This window comes from Sturnira hondurensis, unplaced genomic scaffold (assembly GCF_014824575.4).
Source record: "Sturnira hondurensis isolate 20B ecotype Veracruz unplaced genomic scaffold, ASM1482457v3 Scaffold0006413, whole genome shotgun sequence".
In the NCBI taxonomy this organism is placed as follows: Eukaryota; Metazoa; Chordata; class Mammalia; order Chiroptera; family Phyllostomidae; genus Sturnira; species Sturnira hondurensis.
The window spans coordinates 13,265,065-13,289,791 of NW_028079044.1; positions in this window are offsets into that span (position 1 = coordinate 13,265,065).

Below are 24,727 nucleotides of genomic sequence, written 5' to 3' on the forward strand. Positions count from 1 at the left end.
CAATTTGTTACTAGTCACTTCTCAACTATAACTATCTACCCTTATTTTTACTCTTCATCTCCAAATTCCAACAGATTATTCAACTGGAGGATTAGACTGAGCCGGAGCTGAGGACAAATAGGTGATACGTAAGCACACAGAAATGGACTACATAATGCAAATATTTGACAGTTCTATTTGATTATGAAATGAGTTAGGTGTTAAGATTTAGAAATACAACTGCTTTGAATTTTTACTGATAATGCTGAATTATGGCCTTAGCTACTGATATGGTTGGCCACTTGTGAGTAAAAGGTAAACATTTGTACGTGAGAACACAGGCAAAGTGGCAGGCTTAGAAGAAACTCGACCTATCATTATAAATGTAACAGAGATAATGCAGTCATGTAACATAGTAAGAAAAAAGAAAAAAAAACAATCGGTTATCTCACAGTCCTATGTGGTAAAAATCCCCACGATCTTGAGATCATTTATCCAGCAATCAAAATGGACCCACTAACCCAAAGGTAAAAGTAAATTCCTGAGCTGCTGGAAAGGAGAAGGAGCAGAAGGAGGGATGGGGTACTGGAAGGCGAGAAGGCAGAGAAAATTTAAAAGATGATTTGAAAGCTATATTCTAAAGCTCACCAAACTTTATTAGTAGAATGTTTTATAATATTTAAAATCATTTAAATAAGTTGATTATAATATTCCCCTAGCCACAAATTAAAAGCAAAATTATTTTCCTCCACTCATTCTAGGGATAGAACCCCGATTGTCTGGTTCATAGGCCTGTGCTCAATCCAATGAGCTACACCAGCCAGGGCTTCCCCCACTCATTCTAAAATTTGTTGTGTGTTTATTGTGGGTGGGGGATAGTTGCATAAATAGTGAATTTAATCCTTTGAGGTATGTATAATGACTCCCCTCATTTCACAGACAAGGAATCTGAGGTAGAGAGAGAACAATAAATCTACCCAAGATCACACAGAATAAACTGGTAAAGTCAGGATTCAAACCCAAGAGTTTAACCAGAGACCATGAGTTCAGGTATTAATGGCAGACATCAGGGGCTGTGACTGATGGATCACTAGAGGTTCCTGCTGTCACAGTCTACAAGGGACAAGGAACTGTGAGAGAAGTGAGCTGGCAGGAGCAAGGACTGACGGTTACAGGAAAACAAGGAAGGAGGCTGAGGGTTGGGGGGCTTCAGATACTTTACAGTTTTTATGTATTTCATTCATTGTTTACACTCATTCTACAAGTTAGCATCAGCAATTTTGGGGTAAAGAAATGGAGTCTGTAAAGGGTTAAATTGAAATTTCTCAAATTGCATAATTAGTAAATAATGAACTTGCGGTTCGAATCTTGATCTGTCTGACTTGAAAATGTAATTTCTTTCTCCTACGCCTCACTACTGTAGCAAAACCCTGCAAACCCAGGAACTTGCAAAGCATTTCAGTCTGGGCCACTCCGTATAAAAGGAAACAGCCCTGAACAATGCCGCCCCAGCCTGTAAAGGCTTGTTGAGTGCACAAATGATTGAATGTAAACATGGTTCAACAATGAACGTATAAAATTAAGACCTTAATAATCAAACCAGTTACATTATGTTGATTATTCTCTGTTTAAGGAAACAGAGGAAGGTATAGCATATTTTTTAAAGTCTAAAAATAGACAGGATTAAAATAAAATTCAGTAATGAATTTAAAAGAATGAACTTCAAGTATCTGGAAAATACTCCTTAGTGGAATATCTTTATAGATACTTTAAAAAATTTTTAAATTATAGTTGACAAACGGTATTGGTTTCAGGTGTGCAACATAGTGATTAGACCATTTAAAGGAATATCTCCTTTCTAATGATACCAGGTGAAGTTTTCTATATTGGGAAACAGTACAAATAGACATGTTAAATAAAGATTAATAATATTTTGTGTCACAGGGCCCAACAAAAATAGTCCCAACACTTTAATATCACCTTGGATTATGTGGTAATGTGGAACTATACCATATTTTAAAAGTGTTTCTACAAGTTAGAAGTTATAATTTATCAAAATTCAAACTATTAAAATGATGAAGTAATTTCCCTCCCATATTGTACTTTTCTGAGGAAAAAGACACCAGATGTTCTTTAAAGACCTCTGAATTTAAAATTCAAGGGTTCACTTTAAAGAACAACATATATAGTACGTCTTAAATGCAATGTTAAACTGTATTTCTTATACTTTTTCCATCTATAGTTCTTCATTGATTATTGGTCTCATAATGATAATTATGATCCATAGAGTACCCTCTGAGCTATAAAGATAAAATAGCTAAAAACTATATTCAATTTAATTTTGAGAGTAATTTTCTTTTTCTCATTTAAAAAGTTAGTCTTTTGACTAACTAAATCATTGCTGATTTAGTAGCTTTGAGATAACTCAAATATTAATTAGAAAACTTCATTTTCCAGACTATTCATGAGGACATTTAAAAAAATGTCTATGGAAAATATTCCTAGAAATAGAAGAAAATTGTGTTTTTGTCTATTTCATACTACTTTCTTTAGGTCCTTGTGTGAGGGTTTGTTTTATTGAGTTAAAAGAGAGAGAGAGAAACATTAATCAGTTGCCTCCCTTATGTTCTTTGACTGGGGATCAAACCTGCAACCTTCCTGTTGTACAGAACGTCACTCCAACCAACTCAGCCACCTGGCTAGGGCTGTGCATTACTTTCGTTGATTTGAATGTTCTTTCAAAGTCCCATGTCCTGCTTAGGTGTTTGATGTATTTTTAATAAACAAATTTTAATAATTCAAAATAGCTATGACAATTTTTTCCATTGGTTAATGGTCATAGACAACATTCATACAAACAAAAATAGCACTTTTTACTGAATAGCTTTAATATTTTGCTTTTGTTGCAAAAAAACTTTGTGTGAGAGATAACTACTTAATTTAGACCTAGATATGTGTACTCAAAAGTGATGCTTTATGTCAATGACAGAAAACATAATTATGCATGAAGATTAGTTTTGTTCCAGTCCTTCTGCTAATTGTGGGGAATTTAAAAAAATTAAACAAATGGATGTAGTTTAAGGTACAAGAGAAAAAAATTTCTTCTTGAGCATTTACATTGTAGATGCAGAGCTATTTTTTCTAGATTTTCTGAGACATTTCCAATTTTAATATTCCACTTTGAAACCTTATTAAAACATTCACTTTTATTTTTGTTTCAAAATATTTGGACATCATAGAGAGTAATGGTCTAATATTTCTAGGAAAATCTTTCTTTTACTTTGATTTCAAATGGCATTTATAAGCATCAGAGTTTTAAAGTTGGGTCCCACACTCAATCAAACCTTAGCATTTAATTAATACAGAGTAACTGATTTTGGATAAACCTTGTCATTGGTTTCAGAAATTTTATAAAATATGATATGAGTTTATAATAACAGAGAGATCTATTTATGAAGCTTTATTATGCCAAAGATACTGCAAATTTTTCTTCTAGTTTAAGGCTTCATATAGCTCATATATACTAATTAATCTGTAAATTAGAAAGAGTCATTTTATTAGGACAGCATTTCAATCATGTAAGAGAATGTACTTCTACTTTTAAAAACATTTGCTATAATTACATTATCTAAGAAATGATTTAAATATTGAATTAGTATGACAGGCCTTGTCAAAGCAACAGTTGAATAATTGGCCTAGAATAGTACTTTGCACATCTAGATGAGTAAACTCATTAAAAGAACATAAGGCCCTGTTTTTTCCCCTTTAAAGAAAAGAAAACATTTTAGCCATAGCAATGTGAAGACAGGACATACCTATTTCTTGCTTATCCAAAAAATATTTAAAGAGAAGCTTATTTCCTCCAGTTTGACATCTTTTCAGAAAAGACCAATATTTTAATATCCTTTCCTGTTTCTCCTTAGAAATTTTAGTTAGTTCATGTTTTCCAGACCTCAGGGGACAATGTCATCTTTCATTTTTTAAAAATATTTTTAAAGATTTTATTTATTTAGCTTTAGAGGGGAAGGGAAGGAGAGAAGGAGAGAAGTATCAATGTATGGTTGCTTCTCGTGAGTCCCCTGCTGGGAACTGGCCTGCAACCCAGGCATGTGCCGTGACTGGGAATCAAACCGCGATCCTGTGGTTCGCAGGCCCGCGCTCAATTCACTGGGCTACACCAGCCAGGGCCTCATCTTTCATTTTCAATGTTGCATAACCATGCACACACAATGAGTGTGATATTGGTGGCTCCCAAGACATATTATTTTTGTGCTATATCTGTGTTACACATCCTCTGTGATGGTTATGATATGCTTCTTATATAACAAGGATTTTTAATTTTCTTCTTTTTCAAGATGAATGCTTATAGTTGCACAAAAAGTTATATATCAATGTCATCATTCCCATCTTATACTATGACCCAGAAGGTATTTTAAAGTATATTTTATTAATTATGCTATTACAGTTTTCCTAATTTCTCCTCCATTATCCCCCCTCTGCCCTGCGCCCTACCCTCTAGCATTCCCTTCTCTCTGGGTTGGGACATAAAAGTTCTTTGAGTTCTCTGTTTCCTATACCATTTTTATCTCTCTCCATCTATTTTATGCCTACCAATTACACTTCTTCTTCCCTGTACCTTTTCCCCACTATTCCTCCCTTCCCCCTCCCCACTGAAATCTCTCCATATGATGTCCATTTCTCTGATTGTTTCTGTTCTGGTTGTTTGCTTAGTTTTTGTTTTCATTGTTTTTCTTTTCTTTTACGTTCATTTGTTGATAGTTGTGAGTTTGTTGTCATTTTACTGTTCGTATTTGGGATCTTCTTTTTCTTAGATCAATCCCTTTAACATTTCATGTAATAATGGTTTGGTGATGATGAACTCTTATGACTTGACCTTAACTGGGAAGCACTTTATCTGCCTTTCCATTCTAAATGAAAGCTTTGCTAGATAGAATAATCTTGGATGGAGGTCTTTGCCTTTCATGACTTCAAATACTTCTTTTCAGCCCCTTTTTGCCTGTAAGGTTTCTTTTGAGAAATCAGCTGATAGCCTTGTGGGAACTCCTTTGTAGGTAACATAGGTAACACTCTCCTTTCCTCTTGCTGCTTTTAAGATTCTCTCTTTATCTTTCATCTTGGGTAACTTAATGATGATGTGCCTTGCTGTGTTCCTCTTTGGGTCCAACTTCTTTGGGAATCTCTGAGCTTCCTGAACTTCCTGGAAGTCTATTTCCTTTGCCAGATTGGGGAAGTTTTCCTTCATTATTTGTTCAAATAAGTTTTCAATTTCTTGCTGCTGTTCTTCTCCTTCTGGCACTGCTATAATTTGGATATTGGAACATTTCGTGTTGTCCCAGAGATTCCTCAGTCTCTCTTCATTTTTTTTTTTTTTTTGGATTCTTGTTTCTTCATTCTGTTGCAGTTGGATGATTATTTCTTCCTTTTGTTCCAAATTGTGCTTTGAGTCCCGGTTTCCTTCCTGTCACTGTTGGTTCCCTGAATATTTTGTTTTATTTCATTTGGGGTATCTTTCACTTGTTTTTCCATTTTTCAACAAAGCTCAATCAGTTCTGTGAGACTTTTGATTACCAGGGCTTTAAATACTCCATCAGATAGGTCGGCTATCTCCTCACTGCTTAGCTCTCTTTCTGAAGCTTTGCTCTGTTCTTTCATTTGGGCCATATTTCTTTGTCTCAGCACACCTGTTAAGGTAGTAAGGGGGCAGGGCCTTAGGTGGTAACCAGAGCAAGGCAACGCTCCTTGCTTTGCTACCAGCACTGCCTGTGGGGGAGGGGCGAGGGAACAAAGCAGCTTGCCTATAGCCCTTTCCAACCCCTGAAGGTATTTTTTTTTAAGATTTTATTTATTTATTTATTGAGGGGAAGGAGAGAGGGAGAGAAACATCAATGTATGGTTGCCTTTTGTGCGTCCCCTGCTGGTAGTTAGCCTGCAAGGAACCGGCCTGCAACCCCGGCATGTGCCCTGACTGGGAATCGAACCGCGATTGTGTGGTTTGCAGGCCCGCGCTCAATCCACTGAGCTATGCCAGCCAGGGCCCCTGAAAGTATTTTTTAACAGCATCATACACATGTAGCAAACAGGAGAGCTCATTAAAACACTCCACGTATTCATAAAGAATGAATCCAAAAGCTTCCATAAAGAGCATAAAACTCAGTTCATGTTAGGGGACTGGAAATGAGAGAGCACTTTTGTTTGTATTTGATTTCTTGGTGCTATCTGTTTATATAACTAAGAAATTATGTGAATTCACATAATCATGGCCAAGAGCGAAATCTTCCAAAAGCATTTGTGAATGTATGTTATGTTCATGAATAGATATATCAAATATTCCTATCTTTGTAATTCATTATTTTTATGTCCAGAAAGAAAAAAATATGGTGCAATGTTGAAGCATTATTTCTGTTGTGTGTGATAATAATTTGTGGGGACCATTAAGACAGATTAAAAATATGTGAATCAAATGCGGGGCTTATAAAGGAACTCCTCTTTTTTTAACTCTGAAGAAAATAATTTGCTCTTTTACTTAACTATTTTTTCCCTATGACTCAAGGGAAGCCATGACTTCATTTTTTGAATGAATACACTTTTTCTTGTAGGTTATTTTAAATAATGTACTATAAAATAATACATAGTAAATTTAAATTTAATTAAATAGAAAAATATTTAAGAGTGCAGCTTTTAGACAATACTCTTCCTTGAAATTTAGACAATATTGTTTCTTGACATTTTAGTAAGCTTCAAAATCCATAAATGTTTTTTGCCCATTCCTAAACAGAACATCATCCAATATGTATTTGGAAAAAAAACTTACACATCACAACGTAATAACTATCTCTTCATTGTGTATGATGCTATTTACATGATTCACCAATTTAATCTGTAAGTGACTTGTATAGCAACAACTAGCCTCTTAAAACAGTGACAATGAACTAGATGTGGCATTTTAAACTTAAAGAGAGCATTAGTGGTTTACTATAATTTCTCCGTTTAAGTCCCTCTTCTGGGCAGAGTAAGACTTTTGACCATCCTTAATGGTAAAAACTTATTCTTCTGTTATGTCATTCTATCTCCCTCAATGCCCACCTAAGTGAGATTCATCAACAACTGCCAAAGGCCCTATTTCACCATCCTTCTGACTCGCTCAGCTCACAGTACTGCTTCTCTTTGCTATACCTTTGATATCCCCATAAAGCCTTTCTGTGGGCTCTCTCCTAAAAATACCCCCTGACCTTATACCCTGCTTTAGCGGTTACCCTATCTCTCCTCTTCCATTCAATCTTTTCGAGAGAGGGCTACCTTCAGTCCTTCCATTTTCTCATCTCTCATTTATGCCTTTGTTCTCTCTCCTTTTCTTTTTATTTTTACTAAAATATACACAACATAAAATTCACAATTTTAACCATTTCAAGCATGCAGCTCTATGGCAAAAAGTACACTTACATTGCAATGCAACCGTTTCCACCATCCATCTCCAGAACTTTATGTTACCAAACTGAAACTTCAAACCCACTAAACAATAACTATCCATTCCTCCTATTTCACCACAAGCCCCTAGCAACCACCATTCTACTTTCTGTTTCTATGAGTTTGACAACTCTGGATACATCTTATAAGTGGACTTATATAGTATTTGTATTTTGTTGACTGGTACTTCACGTAATACAATGTCTTTTTGAGCATGTCCTCAACCACGTTTCCCTTATCCTCTTTGTTCTGGGCTTGTCTTCTCCATGTCATTGGAATGTTCTTTGCCAAGGTCACCAGTGGTCACCTACTTACTCAATACTCTGGAAATTTGTTTTTCTTATATTTCAGTGGCATTCACCTGCAAATGAAACATCTAAATACTCTCCCCTCTTTCATTTCTGAGATATTCCTCCCTCCTGATTTTCCTCCTACATTTCTAGCACTTCTTGTTGGGTTCCTCTCCCCCTTAAATAGTCTTTTTCTTCATGTCTGTGTACATTTTGGAACGTGTACGGTCGAACTCTTCCATTTCATGGCTTGTACAACCATCCATGGGTTGACTCTGACTCTTCATCTACAACCTAGATTTCTCTCCTGGGCTCCAGAGGAGGACAAACCATTGCAGCTGGAGATCTCTGCATGAATGTGCTACAGACAGTATGCTCAAACTTGTATTTACTATATTTCCATCTTGACTTTTAAATTTTTCCTAGCCCTAACATTTAATTGATTTCTTCAGTCTTCTCAGTTTTGCCCACGTACTATCCCTGGAATATTATGTCCTCTTCTATCCATTCTCACTCTTACTGCTACTTGTCAATTCAAGTATTATTCTCCTCTCTGGGATCACTGTCACAGCATCTTAATGAATCTGCTTCTCTTCAGTTCTATCCCCATCTAATATGTTCTCCACCTGTTGCCAGTATGAACTTTCTACAAAGGAAATCTGATTATATCAGTTTCTGAATAAAATGTTTGAATACCTTCCATTGCATTTGGGAAGAAGTCCAACTCCTTAGAATGTGCTGTAGGATCTGGCCTCTACACCAAATGTCAGCACTTGCTGTATTCCTTCTGCATTATTTGTTCCTACAAGCATGATAAGCTGCCCTGAATGTACTCTCCTCAAACTGTCTCTTGTTTGCATATACTGTTCTCCTGGTTAATATATACCCATTTTTTTAGGATTCAGCTCCAGGGACATCTTCTCCAGGAAACCTCCCTTGAATGTCAGTATAGTGAGTGCAATGGTATGTTTTGGATTCCTCTAACCTCCTCAGAACTGAAACAGTCCTTCCTCAAACTGCTGAGAGGGTAAGTGATAGACATCAGATGAATTTCATTTGGAGATTGTCCTTGGTTGGAAAGAGACACTTGTTTAAAGCCATGCCTTCTTTCCTAGGGGCAGTACATATGGAATGAGTAACTGATACAGAATTATAAAGGACTGTTCCCATTGCCTCAGGTGGGACAACTCTGTTGGTCATACCAACTCCAGAATTCTCCCATGGAAAGGCTGAGGTTTTGTTGCAACTTCATCATAGCCCAACATCTCCCAGTTCAGCTTCTTTTACTTCCCCCTGCAGGTGTTGATCTTGAAAGCAAGCATGGAAATCTCCATCTTAGAGTCTCAGTGAACGGAATAGCAACACTGGGTTGGGACCATCAATACCACTTGTTTATTTCTATAACTCTTACCACACCATATCACAATTGTCTGTTTACTTGTGGGTCTATGCCTAAACATAGTGAGCAACTTGAGAACAGTGATTTCCAACCTTGTCTTTTTGTCTTCATTCATTAAATCTTTTTGAATGAATAAATAAATGATTGTATACAGGATCATCATCTTCAAAAGCCTTGGGGGCTTTTCTAAAATCAATTAAATCCTTCCTGAACTTTATTTCTTTCAGGAATAGTCCTAGAAAATCTGGTACTATTGCATCTCCCAGGATGTGTTTTAAATTTCCTGCTGCTCATGCTTCATGAAATTGTGAGAAGCACAGATTTGGAGGTCTGAAAGCCTGAGTGGAATTTTCAATCATTATAAGTTGTGTGACTTTGGGCAAATCATATAACCTCTTCATGTCTTGGTTTAATCAGCTGGAAAATAGTAATATCTAGCTCATAGACACTGCTTGGTGGTAAATAAATGAGAGAATATCTATGGAAAGTGATGACACATAATAGATACTCAGTAAATTTTATCTCCCCTCTTTTTTTTCTTTTTAGATTAAATTTATTCTTTTTAAAAATTTTTATTTAACTCTTGTTCAAGTACAGTTTTCTTTCTTGTATTCCCAGCTCTGCCCTCCCTCCAGTGCTCCCCACCTCCCTCCCATCTCTGCCCCCCACATTAGTTATTGTCCATGTGTCCTTTATACTTGTTCATGTGAGTCCTTCCTCTTTTCCCTTGTGATTCTCTCCCCTCTCCCCTCTGGACCCTGTCAGTTTAAAAGAACTAAATTGCTTAGGTTGCATCTAAATTGCATCTCCTACTGAGATGATCTCATTAGCTCTCATTATCTGCCCCCCCAAACCCATCCACCACCAAATGGCAAAAATCCGTCACTCTCTGCTACTGTTTTTATTTTAGAAGGAGGGGGAAAAAGGCTATTGAAAGCATCTACTCAATAATGCAAGTCCCTGCTTGCTACAAGTTTTGCTATTAATTGTGAGGCATCAAATTTACTAGTGGTAAGAGGTGTGGTCAGGTGTGTTTGAGGATGAATCAAAGGTGAGTAAATGAAGTGAATGTATCTCTACCTGATGGGTTTTAGTGAAGCTTAGGAGGGGCTAAAATGATTAACGTACAGCACACAGAAGAGGCTAAAAGTATGGTAGCAAGGTATCCCTAATTTAGGTAACTGATTCACCTATATTTCCAGTTTTTTTCTCAGTGTTTGGAAAATCACATTTCTGAAGTTTCTTTGCAGTTAAGTGAATTATGTGATAAGTTCTAGCCAATGGCTTAAGAGTAAAAGTGATAAACTACATATATAGGAGAAGTATTAATTTAAAAAGAGGTGATTAATCCTCAGCTAGAAAACTTTTGGAATATTGAAGAACGTATGCCCTGGACAGTCTCCATACCTGAAGCAGATTCTGCAAAAAAGTGAAATAATCTTTTGTTGTGTTAAGCTCAGATGTTCATGTTACTTGTTACTACCACAATACTTAGTCATTTCTGACTAATACATTAAGGCTCAAGAGAACTCAGGATAAATGCGAATAAACAAAACAGATCAGGAATAACAGGAACCATATCTAGTTATCTCAGCAAATAGAGCTGGAATATTGTTCAGGACCCTGTGGACCCTACTATCCTACCACTAAAGTAACTTAGCTTCTCCACTTGAATCTGCTTTTTTTCTATGTCTATAGACTTCTCTTCTCACTTCCAGTTGCCAGATGTCTTTCTCTGCATCATTTTGTCTCAGTGTCATTCATCTTTCTAAGAGATAGAACTTAGCTGGTTCAATTTGGACAGTGGCCAGAAAGTGCTTTTGAACCATACTACTTCATAGGCTCCTAGGTAGTTGACAAATTGGTTTTCTTTGAATCAAATGCCTACTCATCTAATTAGCAAAAACAGTGAGATTAGGTCATGAGATACAAAACATGGCACCCATCCTTAAGGAAAAGTTTGGGGCCTCTCCTTAAAGTCAAGAACTGTGGTTTGGTGTCCTGTTACATAGGTGCTGTAGACATTGTAGGCATTATGTTGGCCTGTCCAGTAAACTGGCATACCAATTCTTAAGGTCAGCCTACTAATCCATTTTTGTACTCACTGGGCATAAAACTGGTTATACTAATGTCTTAGCCTTGACCTGGAAATTGACCTGTGACTTCTAGGTTGGGACAAAATTGTCATTGATCTATACTTCCTAGATGAGACAGGAAAAGTAGGTCACATGCAGGAGATTTTTGGACTTCTGGGCACTTGGTGATCAAAAGCTAGATATTTGGGGGACTTCTGGTCCAGATGGTAGCATAGGCAGACATAGCTTGCCTCCTTGAACAACCACATCAAAATTACAACTAAAATACAGAGCAATTACTCATAAATTGAGTTGAATGGAAGTTTGACAAATACAGAATTAAAGAAACCACTTCCGTCCAGACTGGTAGGAGGGGCAAAGACACAAAACAGGCTGGTCCCACACCCATGTGTGGTGGACGAAAATTTGGGAGGGATATCTTGGTAACAAGGAGTCCCAGCCCCACACTAGGCTCCCCAATCTGGGGTTCCACACCAGGAAGATAAGTTCCCACAACTTCTGGCTGCAAAAACCAGTTTGGATTCAGTTGGTAGAAGAAACTGCTGGAGCCCCAAGCAGTTCCTCTTAAAGAACCCACACATGGACTTACTCAGACTCACTCCCTCTGAGCTCCAGCACTGAAGAAACTCTAGACCTATCATTACTGGGGTAGAGGCTTGAAAGGCACCAGTGGCATACAGGGAGGAACTGAAGTGCCTGGAATTAAGGGGAATAGAGGCCATTACCCTTTTCTGAACCCTCCCCTCACAGATCCACAAAGCCAGTAGGCAGGTGCCACGTCTGAGACTCCATCAACCTGGCTAACACTGTTTTCTCCACCCAGAAGATCCTCAGAGACTCTGAAGCACCCAATTTACAGGCCCACCCAATCTGCTTTTTCATATAAATGGCTGGTTTTGGCTCATGCTTCACAACTTCCTAAATCTTCTTAAACAAGCAACAGTCAGACTCAGTGAGTCCCTAGTTCCCATATATCTTTCTAAGTGGCTTCAGGCCTGGCAATTGCAGCAGCCAGCCTAGATTCATGGTGTGACTTCACCTGGGAATCTCCAGCCAAGAACAAGTAGCAGCCATCTCAGATTGCTTTATAGTTCAGGCAGGGTGGCCCCTGGCAAAACACAGGTTGGGGTTGACCTTGACCTGAACCACTCACTAAACCCCAGACCCTTCACACCCAGTAGACAGCTATAGATCAGGTGGTACCCAGAGCACCACCACCCTGCTCTTGCACAGCTGATCCTCCAGGGAGGGCAGGGGTTGGTGGTCAGTGGTCAAAGCCCATTCTTGCAGCTAACTGGCCTGGGTAAATTTCTCCCATTGATATTCTAACAACAGTCAAGGCTCAATCACAGGAGGAGGGTGTACTCAGTCCACACAAAGGGCACACCTTAAGTACCCAACTTGAGTGATAGGGGAGGCTGTGCTACTGGACCCTATAGGACACTTACTACATTAGGTCACATTACCAAGACAGAGAGTCACAGCAACTCTACCTAATACATAGAAACAAACACAGGGAGGCTGAAAAAAAAAACAAAGAAACATGGCCCAAATGAAAGAACAGATCAAAACTCTGGAAAAGAAACTAAACAAAATGGAAATAAGTAATCTATCAGATGCAGAGTTCAAAACACTGGTTATAATGATGTCCAAGGCACTTAGAGAAGACATCAACATCATAAAAAACCTCCAGTCAGAAACAAGGGATACACCGATTAAAACCAAGAAAAATTTACAGGGAAACAACAGTGGATGGATGAAGCCAAGAATCAAATCAATGACTTGCAACATAAGAAAGCAAAAAACACCAGTCAGAACAACAAGAAGAAAAAAACTCCAAAAAACCGAGGATAGTATAAACAGCCTCTGGGACAACTTCAAGGAGTACAAAATTTGTATCATGGGATACCAGGAGGAGAAGAAAAAGAGTAAGAAATTGGAAATGTATTTGAAAAAATAATGAAAGAAAACTCCCCTAATTTGGTGAAAGAAATAGACATGCAAGTCCCAGAAGCACAGATAGTCCAAAATAAGGTGAATGCTAAGAGGCCCATTCCAAGACACATCACAATTAAAATGCCAAAGGTTAAGATAAAGAGAGAATCTTAAAAGCAGCAAGAGAAAAGCAGATAATTACCTACAGGGGAATTCCCATAAGACTGTCAGCTGATTTTTCAAAAGAAACTTTGCATGCTAGAAGGGATTGGAAAGAAATATTCAAAGTCATGAAAAGCAGGGTCCTATAGACAAGATTGCTCTAGTCAACAAAGATATCATTTAGAATTGAAGGGAGGATAAAGAGCTTCCCAGATAAGAAATAATTAAAGGAGTTCATCATCACCAAACCATTATTGTATGAAATGTTAAAGAGACTTATCTAAGAAAAAGAAGAGAATCAAAACTATGAACAATAAAATGGCAATAAATATGTATCTATTAAAATTGAATCCAAAGAAAAAAACAAACCCCAAGCATCAAGAACAGAATCTGATTCATGGATACTTAGAGCATTTTAGTGATTGCCAGATGGGAGGAGGGTGTAGGGGAATGGGTGAAGATGTGAGGGGATTAAGAAGTACAAATTGGTAGTCACAGAATAGCCATGGGGGCATAAAGTACAGTAGGAAATGATAGGAAATGAAGCAGCCAAAGAACTTACATGCATGACTCATGGACATGAGCAAAGGTGTGGGAATTGCCTGAGGGAGTGGGGCAAAAGGGGAAAAATTGGGACAACTGTAATAGAATAATCAATAAAATATAATTAAAAACCAAAAAGCAAAACAAACTAGATATTTGATTTTGAAAGATTAAAAACAAAGAAAATGTTTTTTAGTTGATAACAAGCACAAAAGGCAATAGTTGTTTTAGGGCAGTGTAATACTCAGTGGATTAAATATGGCTTTGATATTGAAATTAAATTAGGTACTATTTCACTTCACCCTGGCCAAATTTATGAATAATTAACTTATTCATAAATATGAAATAAGAGCTTCACTTTGTTCTTAATGTCACCATTCTGCCTGCCATAGTCGTTTACAAATTCTCTTTTTAAAGTATGGTACTCTATGCTTGGAATGTGTTTATTTACCCTCTTGAAATCTTTATTCCACTTCAAACTCCATTCCTTACCCCAGCCCCTATTGTTTAACCTTCTCCAGAAGTACCTTCTTAGTTTTCCCAAAGTAACCCAACCTACTGCCCTCTCAAAATGGCTTCAACTCCATTGCCTCTGAAGTGATCTCAGTTGGGATCAAGAGAAAATAAGCCAATTAAATTACTATAAATTCAGTTAACACTTTCTAGTAGTTAAGTGACAAAATAAAAATGTAGAACAAATTTTTTAATCAGCAATATCTTCTTACTGTTCTTTATATTATCACAGTTAGGTTCTTTCAGCTTCCTTTTGAGTCCACAAATAAAATAGAGTTCAGTATTACCTCATGGTCAGAGGTAATAATATGTGATAGAGATGGTACATTTAATAGTTTTGGAAAACTATTGCAACACTCCAAGTAATTTAGGAGGCTATCATTTATAAAATGCAGCCCTATCTCAGGATGTTAAGCTGCGAAAAAGGTCTGCATACATTCTACCGAAGTATGTTACATGGTAGACATTGGGTTGTTGCATTGTGTGGATGTGGTGGTGAGGGAGTGGAGTGAGCACTAACCTTTCAGTGAGACCAGGTTTGGCTTCCAACCCTCCCTCTCTTAGGGATGTGATCATGGGCAAAGCATTTAACGTGTTTGAGCCTAAGAAAGTGGGGCTAATAATAACTATAGGTTTGTTAGATGTTTTACATAAGATGCTGTACATTAACAGTTCTGACCTGTAGCGGGTTCTCCGTGGGTGTTTGCTGAGTTGGAATCTGTCTTTAAGCACCCTATAGCCTTGAGGAAAGAGGCTCCTGTCCTATCAAGTGGATTGATAGAGGACTGGAAAGAACTCTCATGTTGGGAGAGAAAAGGCCTCAGCCTTGGAGACCCAGTCTCCTCGACATTATTGTTGACTTATAGCAATTTGCTTGTTGTTCCTTCATGTATTTCTTCACTCAATCACTATTTTTTGAGTCTCTATTTTTTGTCAAGCACTGGGGATCATGGTGACCTCCGTGAATCCTAGAACCTCATAGGGAAACAAAGTTATGTAAGCAAATAAGTAAGAAGGACTAAATGATCTAGTCTGTAAAAAATTGCAACACTTTCCATTGAAGAAACAATTTTAAAAAACAAGGTAGATTCCCATGATCTCCTATGATTTAAACACTATTGTAGAAGCATGGGTGATCTAAACTGAAGTCCATCACAAACAAAATCACCTCTCCAGCTTTCCCTTCTTGTTAGAGCTGATTTCAACTTTGGCATCAGGACACAGTCTGCTTTTCTTCGGCTCTCACACCGCATCTGTTAACTTCTTTGTCAAACAAGTGTAGAAAGTAAATCTTCAAGAGGGAGAGGCCGTAAGTTAGCACCAGAGAGTGGTAACCAGAGTTTGGCCTGAGGCTACACACAGGAAAACAACCTAGGAGGCCAGAATCTGGGTGGGCTGAGAACTGATAAGGGGCGGGAGTGTGAGGGTGGGTATAGAAAAGAGAGATAGGACTCCAAGTGCTGTCTTAATTAATGATGGCTGCTGAAGGGTTGACCCTGATGAGTTCAAAGTAGTTTTCCAGGCCCAGCCCCAGAAGTGCCAAGGGACTAACCTTGTTCCTTATTCACAGCGATTGCATATAATAAACCATTATTTATTATAATATAACAATAATTAACTATAACATAATTAGTAACTATATTATTTATAATAAAAATTTTCTCGATTGATTGGAGAGAGAGAGATGTACTTGCTGGTCCACCTATCCTTGCATTCATTGACTGACCCTTACATGCACCTGGACCAGGTATGGAACCTGCAACCTTGGTTCATTTAGAGAAAACTCCAGCCAACTAAGCCACCTGGCCAGGGCTAGAGTAAATAATTTTAAAATATTGCATTCTGATAGTGTTCTGAGGCTGTGGTAACCTCTTAAGAGGCAAAACTCACTGAAATCTAGTAAAATAAATCCAGAAAAGAGTTTTCTAAAATTACTACATTTTAAACAATGTGTTGAATGGATCCTGCCTTTCTCAACCTCACCTTGGGACACAAAAATGACAACTGGTTGTAAAAACAAGTTTGTTGTCTTCTTGTCCCTCTATAGCCTAACGTCTTAACTAAGGACCAAGACACCATGGAGCTTAGAAGAAAGACATGGCCTAACAGAGAGACCAGATGGTTTGTGGCAAGATTATTACATCTTCTATTACCGTCCCCTCATACACCTGTTCATCCGGTACAGTCTGGCCCAAAGCGTACTGAGCAATACTTAAAATGCAAGTAAGGAGCAGTGCATGGGCAGTCACATGGGATGGTGGCGAGGACCAGATAATTTGTCGTCAAGGCAGTCATAATGTCCTCTCACCCCCATGCACATCAGGATAATTGAAGAGCTCTTCCTGAGCCCTATACAGAATATTTTTAGTCTTAACTGCCTCACAGTAGGAAATAAAACCCAACAAGATTTTAAGTGAATTTCTGTTCCTCTTTGGCAGCGGTATATATTATACATAGTAAACATCTGGGGTAAATCAAGTAGCAACATGGGAAAATATTTCATATCTCTATTTTGGAATTATGCACAAAGTTTGTCACATGTGGAATATCACATAAACTGATTATCAGTTGAACATGATCTATAATTAATTACTCGTCATTATTTTGTTGTGTAAAAATATTTGATATCTTAACTCATGGATAAAATCTGACTAAAAGGTTGGTGGTTTAGAAGTTGATATTTATCACTGACTTCTGCAAGGTGGTAAAAAATTGATTAACAAAGGCTAAAAAGAGTGAATAATTTGAAAATTATTAAGTTCTCTGTTTAAAAACAAACTTATAATAACATTTTAGATTCAGTTTCTAATAGAAGAATAAAACCAAAAGGGCTTTTGCTTCCTCAACAATTGGGCACCAGAACTCTGCAGTCCTCTGGCATGTATTAGTCCCTCTTAAAATTCCCCCATTGTGGTAAAAGGGAAGTACTGGCTGGGCAAGTAGAGCTGGGAATGCCACTATCCCATTCCACTTTATCTTTTATTCCTTCTCACTTTTTCCTTCTCTCCCATTGCTTACCATGTAGTTCTAATTTCCTCCTTGCATCCTTCTCACTTCTCCTAGCCTTTTTTATCTTCTGTCTCCCCCCTCCTTATTTATAATCTCCAAGCCTTGCCTCTTTTCTTTCTTCCCTGTCTCCTTCCTTGTCTCTCTCTTCAAGGCAATGTTGTATAGCATGGGCTCTGGAAGATTAAGGCTTCCAATTTTGGCTTCACAAAGCACCCAGCGACCTTGAGTAAGCTGTTAATCTCTCCAGTAGGCTTCTACCTTGTATCAGTCAAAATTCAATGAGGGAAGCTGAACTGCTATTGTGGGGAGGAACTGGGGAAGTGAAGGTATGAAGAGGGAAATGGAAAATCAAAGGGGTCACCCATTAGGCCATCTGGGAAAGTTAGCTACATATTCAACTACACATTCAACTACAGAAATGGGACTGTGAGTAGGTTACTAGGTGGAGAAATCTGTGGGAAGCTGTTGCCTCAGAAGGTTCATGTTTGAGCATCTAATGCTGTGCATTTGAACATCAGGGCCAGAGGTCCCTGAAAAAGAGCAGGATGGAGAGTAGAGAAGATCGGACAGCTGAAACCTACTGGCCCCTCTATGCCTGCCCATAACTGCATCTAACCATGATGATCTTCAGAGAGCAATGGATTCTGCTTTACTTCTGCCTTCCAAATGTCATGCAAATTCCACTTTGGGCCAAATCAAGCCCAAAACATCCAGAGAAGAAGATTCTGAGGAAGTTAGGTCTATTTTAACCAGGTGTTCACAGTACAAACCACCATTTTCAAAATGTAGTTATTAAGAGTTCACAACTAATGGGGCTATTGTCAAAAGTAAATAAGGCTTAAAACGTGAAGAAAGCACTTATCACAGTGTCTGATACATTGTAAGCATCCAAGAAATGTTGTCATTCCCCCTCTGTTTTTAATCCATTTCCTTTAATGTTGTACACTTCTACCTAAGCACTATCACCAAATTTCTCAATGCTACATATCAGCAGTGTTCAGGATAATTAGTAAGTGATGTGGAAATTGTCATGATAAAATAGATATTACTTATTGAATTCTTGCTAGGTGACATATGCTGTACCTTGATATTTATCAACACATTTGATGCTTAAACAGCCCTATGCCACACTAAAAGTTGAAGAAACTGAAGTAAAGAGATTATTTACTTGCCCCAACTTGCACAGAATTTAAACATGGTATCAGGTTGCAGCAGAGACATGTAAGCCCAACCACCTTAAATACTCTGCTCCCATTAAGAGTGGGAATCCCACCTGTAGGAAAATCATCTTCAGAAACACAACACCTTTAAAACTTACAAAAGATCTCAGAATTCCTTTTCTGTTTTTATTGTTTTACACAAAACTGGGACAAATTGCAAATCTGCCCTCCTTGGTTTGGACCATAACACCGGTGGTCAGCAAGAATTTGGTATGTAGCCCTGTTGAGCAAGCAGCTTTGATCAAGCCAATGGAAAGCTGAGGTTCTGGCAGAGGGAGATGGAGAAAAGTCGAAGACAGGTTAAAGTTAGTTTATAATTAGATACAGTTTTACAACCTAAAACTTGCTCCAAGTGGACTCCCTGGCACCTCTTAAAGCATGACCTTGTGACTTTTACTGGAACACAAAATTCCTTAAATTATTTGTCAGTAATTCTCTCTCTCCTACCCCCACCTCAAGCTGTCTCTTAAAGTAGAAACTCCAAATTTGCACCTCCACAGATTGTACTCAATGGGCTTTTGCTATTTTTCAACTACTTCTCTGTAAAGCTTAAATGTTTTCATACGGGGCTCATCACACAGTTCCCACTCTCTTCATTTATCTATCATATAGCCTTACTTCACTCCTCAGTGTTACATGCCTCAACCTAGAAGCCCTTTGAGCTTCTAACTCCTGCAAAGTTATGGACTTTTGGAGACAGATTTCAAAGGGTTTGGCTGGTCTTGGATTCCCACATGAAATCAGCAAAGAAGAAGGGGGAAACCCTTCCCAATTCTATTTTTTACTCATCTGGCCCCTCAATTTGTAAACCATTTCTTCAAGTTCTTTATGGACAGACTTCCTGTGTAACATTCTGACCACCCCTTCTAAGAGGCAAGATCTGAGTTGCTCAAAAGCCAATTGGTGGCATCATACAATTGGACCTTTGCCAAATGTGACATGCGTTTTATAAATGTGACATTCAGTACTTAGACATAAAGACTAAGTAGTGAAAGAGTGACGCAGAAAGACAAAGTTCATTCCTAAGTAGGTACACGTGCAATCCCTGCAAATGCCCTTGAAAATGGGTTAATTGTGTACTTTTCAGTGTAGGGCTTGAGGTTTTAAAGTGTGCTATTAGGGAAATACTTGATTTCCTGTAGTTTGGAACACCTGTGATATCAACGCTTGATGATACTAGAATATGATGAATAATAATGTTTTGGCTACATTGACAAGCATGTTTGGCATTGATGCGGTTATGTGTCAAAAATAGTGCCAGTGTCCATTGCTTTTATTAACTGTCACTGAAACATGGGACATGAAAATGAGGATGTGGTAAAACGTACTTGACTCAAAAGCTGGTTTTGGTATTTTATGGTACAGATGGACAAAAGTTTGTGATATGTAATTTAAAACGTGCGGTTAAGGTAACCATATTATTCAATACATAGAATCTTCCTTATTTTTATAGAAATATGGAGAAAATGGGATTATGTATAGAGTCTAGCTAGCTAAAAGAAGATATAGAATCTTGCTTTTTATTATAAGAGACAAAACCCCCTAGGAATTCACATTTGCAAATTTCTCCTGGTGTGCTAGGTTTCCTGATTTTTGTACAGCAGGTCCTCAAATTATGTCATTTCCCTGTGACATTAATGAGATGCCACAGAAACTTAACTTTTGTCTTTATCACTAAGCCTATAGTAAAACTGTTTTTCTTATATGTTGTTTTGCTTAAAGTTGCAGAAACTATTAATGATGTTAAGTGAGGATTTACTGTACTTAAGTCGAGCATGATATTATCTTCACCATTCTCTTACCTTTTTCTAACACGTCACCAAAGATGCTTTTTTTGGTGTGGGCATTTAAATCAAATGATTACTTTTGATTAAGCATAAATGTTACAGGTTTTTTTATTTTTATTTAATTATTTTTTAAGTACAGTTTTCTGTCTTTTACTCCCATCCCAGCCCACCCCGCCCCGTGCTCCCCACCTCCCTCCCATTTCCACCCCCCTCAGTTGTTATCCATGTGTCCTTTATACTAGTTCCTCTAAATCCCTCCCCTTTTCCCCCTGAAATTCCCTCCCCTCTCCCCTCTGGTCAATATCCTCCTGTTCTCTATTTCAGTGTCTTTGTTTTTATTTTGCTTGCTTGTTTGTTTTGTTGTTTACCTTCCTGTTAAAGGTGAGATCACGTTATGGTTTTGTTCTCTTTCTAGTCTCTGCTCTCAAAAACAAAATATATACTTATTGTGTATAGAATAACATGGCTGTAACTAGAGTCTTATGTTTTAAAAAAATGCTTAATTGTTAAAATAAAAGGATATCAGTAAACACTGAATATTCGTTTAGAAGACTATACTAGTTTAACACATGATTACAATTTTAGAATATGTGCAATCATGCAGTTAACATAATTAAATAAACCAATACAAATCCAATTTCCTCACACACTAATGGTGACTTCTAGAGCACATTATATCTGTTCCATTTTTATTCTCGTCATTGTGCATAGAGGCCTGGCCTGCGTAATAAATGCACTTTAAGGCCAGTAAATTTTTTCAATTTCAGGAATTCTTTGGGGTCCTCAGGAAAATCTATAGAACTACAGACCCTTGGACGCTTACAAATTAAATCAGCCAAATAATATGTCCATGTTTTGGAAGGAAAAAAGGTAAAAGATTCAGATATACTCAACCAATGAATGGAGAATAGTTTTACAGAAAAAAATTCAGTCACAGTTAGTATTAACAACAGCGGAAATACTAATGAGCTGATGGAGCCTGAGAAAACAGTACTGTCCTTGGGCTAGAATTTTTGGATCGCCAGAGCTGTGCTGCCCAATAGGACTTTCTGCAATGATGGGGCGTCTCTATAATCCGCACTGTAAAATGTGGTATTCACTAACCGTGTGTGAGTATGGAGCATTGACAATGTGGCTTGTTCAACTGAGGAGCTGGAGTTTAAATTTTATTAAATTTAATTAATTTTAAGTTAAACTTAAATAGCTGCATATGGTAGTGGCTACTCTGTTGGACAGGTCAGTTCCAAAGTGTTATTGATAAAGCCCCTTTGAGCAATTTCTTTAATTAACTCATTTATTCATGAATACATTTATGTATTTTTATGCTTATTAGTGCAATACATTTTTTTAAGCACCTTCTTTGTTTCAGGTATTGAGAATATAATGGTGAGCAAAACTGACCCAAGCCCTACCCTATGATGCCTCATGGAATAGATGACGGCCAACCAAATATTCATCCAGCTGGTGAAAATTAGGAAAATGTGCAGGTTGTGAGGTTATCCATGTGGCTGATTTCTGTGAAGAAATCCAGGTTTTTCGACCTTTTTAAGGTCTTCTATGTCCCCCAAGGGGGTGATCTCTGACCTGGAATCTGAGAGATGTTTGGTCCTGTGAAAGGGACAGATTTTATCAGTTGACAGTGCAGAGATCAATCAAGATTGGTAGAAACAAATTTAGATAATTATGATATTGACTACACATGGAAACAAAATTACTGTTTCTCTTTAGAAAGAAAAAGATTGGAGCCTGGTGGCTTAGAAGCATTGAAGCTGTCAAAACTGAGAACAGAGCAGTTAATCATAGTATATCCAGGGAGTTTCCGAGTCATTTTGTCTCACAGTGTATAAAGGAAGAGAGGCTCTTAAAAGATTGTCTTTTATTGAACTAAAATATAGAAAAAACCACACATACAAACCTAGGTCTATTTAAGAAGTAAGAGAACTTTAAGGAGAATTACATATCCTTAAAGAATGATTTTTAATGTTTTTGGACATCTTTACCCCTACTGAACACTAGCTAAATTTCTGATGCAGGCACACTGTGTCTCTTGAAAGAGAGACATGCCACATGAAACCTCACCAATCTCTTCCATTTAAATATTTCCCAGTGATTATCTGTGAATAACTGATCTTAGGGTTCAGGAAACAAAACTGTCCAAAAGGAGCATAAATAGTAAGCTGAATCTAGCGTCATGTAGGATTCTAATCTCTCTGGAAGTTCTATCTGATAATCCAATTTATCTGAGAGAAGATATATGATAATTTGAAAATAATTATGTACTCCTAAATGAGAAACCACTAAAGTACAGCAGCACAGAATTTAAGTAGCATGTGGCACACTAATTTTACCCGCTGTAATTTTAATTTGGGGTTTGGAGTCAGGGTGGCAATTCCTCTTCAAAACATCCTAATTTTGGTAAAATATCCAGACAGTGCACACTCCATCATCCTGGGGGCGGGGGGCGGCAGAGTAAAAAGTGTATCTAGCACCCTCCCCCATGCAGTATTTCACGACTCCGTTCAGCTTTGTGGACTGCTGCCAGATGGCTGAGCTCTGTCCTTGCACATCCCCCTCTTGCTCTGGTACGCCTGAGAGCATCTGAATTAGGCCAGAGGCTGCCTACATCCAAACAATGTTGTGCTTTATTTAATTAACAGAAAGCACTACATTACACCCCTATGGAACATTCTGGGAGGGGGGGGTGCTACATAGAACCACTGGGAACTCTTAGGTCAGTGCAGCTTTGAATGCTTTTGTCTCCCTACAAATATTGACACATATCCTGCCATGAGCCTACATGTAAAGTCTCCATGAGTGATCAGAGTGACAGGACCTTGCTTCATAATTCAAGTCCTCAGATAGCCTGAAGCCTCCAAACTTTGTTGATTATGCAAAGTTCAATTTTCTATAAACCCACACTGGCTGTATTTTCATCAGGATACGTGCTCACTCTGTCACCAGAGGTAGTCAATGTGATTAGGGGATTTCTGGGTTGTTATTACCCTGTGTACAGTCTTTCTAACCTCTGGTTTCACACTGAAGAATTCCTCTTGAGTAGGCTTTCTGTGTGTGGATGGGGAGGGAGGAAGGAGTAGTGTTTGGGGGAGGAGAATTCAGCTCATTTCACTGGTGGTCACTCATGTCTCTCTATCCAGTCAATCCTCCAGGCCCATATCATTATATTACCCATTTTGTAGCTATTTGCATGTAGTTTACTACACGGCAAATTATCTTGTGCAGTACTTTAACTTTTTATAAAGCAAAATTTCAAACATCTAAAATCAGACACACTAATGTAATGATGCTCTGCACTCCCAGCACTCAGCTTCCATGTGATCAACTGATGGTCACTCTTAGTTCATCTACACCCAGACCCTCCAGCCCTTTTCTGTATCGTTTTGAAGCAAACTCATGAACACTTTGCACCTGGATGGAGCAGTTGCCGACTTTGAACCTCCTCTTCCTGCAGGAAGAAACTGTGGCTCCTTGAAGCTATCTAGAATTTTTTTTTCTTCTAGTACCTCTCACTTCTTGTCTGAAGTTTTAGGTCTTTTTGTACATCCTGTCTTTCCCGTTGAACCCTCAGTTCCTTGAATGCAGAACTTAGGACAGATTCATCCAATATTCATTGATATTTGTTGAATAAAAGAAGAAATGTACAAAGATGATTTGCAATGCCCCAAATCTGAATTCAGATCAAGATAGATCCGCACCCAGCCATGGGAAACAAAGAAACAGACATTTCTTTACTCTTATTTGACCTGGCTTTTGGTTATAGATCTTAAGTACAGACCTTGAGTTTCTTCCAAATGTCAATACAACCTTTAGGCAAAATATGTTTATCTTGAATGATAAAGGAGCTAAATATGGTGGGAGATGGATTTGCTTCTTATGACAATGTAGATAAAAGAAGTGGTTTCACATAGCTCTCTACGTATTAGTACGAACTTGAAAATGTTGATCCATCTGCATGAAGTGGCAAAAGAAATTTGGAAAGAACCATTTTCTTCCATAGGGGAGAAGATGGACTTTGAAGCCAGGCAGACCTGGCTGCAAATGCCAGCCCTGCCTTGAGCTAGGTACTTAATGTCTCTGCCTCTTACCTCCCTAATCTATAAAAATGGAGAAATGCTTCTGTGTTTCCCAGGATTGTGAAAGATTAAATCAAATAGCATTTGTGAAACCTCCTCCATTGCCTGTCATACAGTTGGCATTCTTACATGTTGGTCATAATGTTATCAACCACTCATTGAGACTTTACTATCAGTTGGTACTGGATTAAGCAGGTCGAAAGTATTTTTCTAATTAA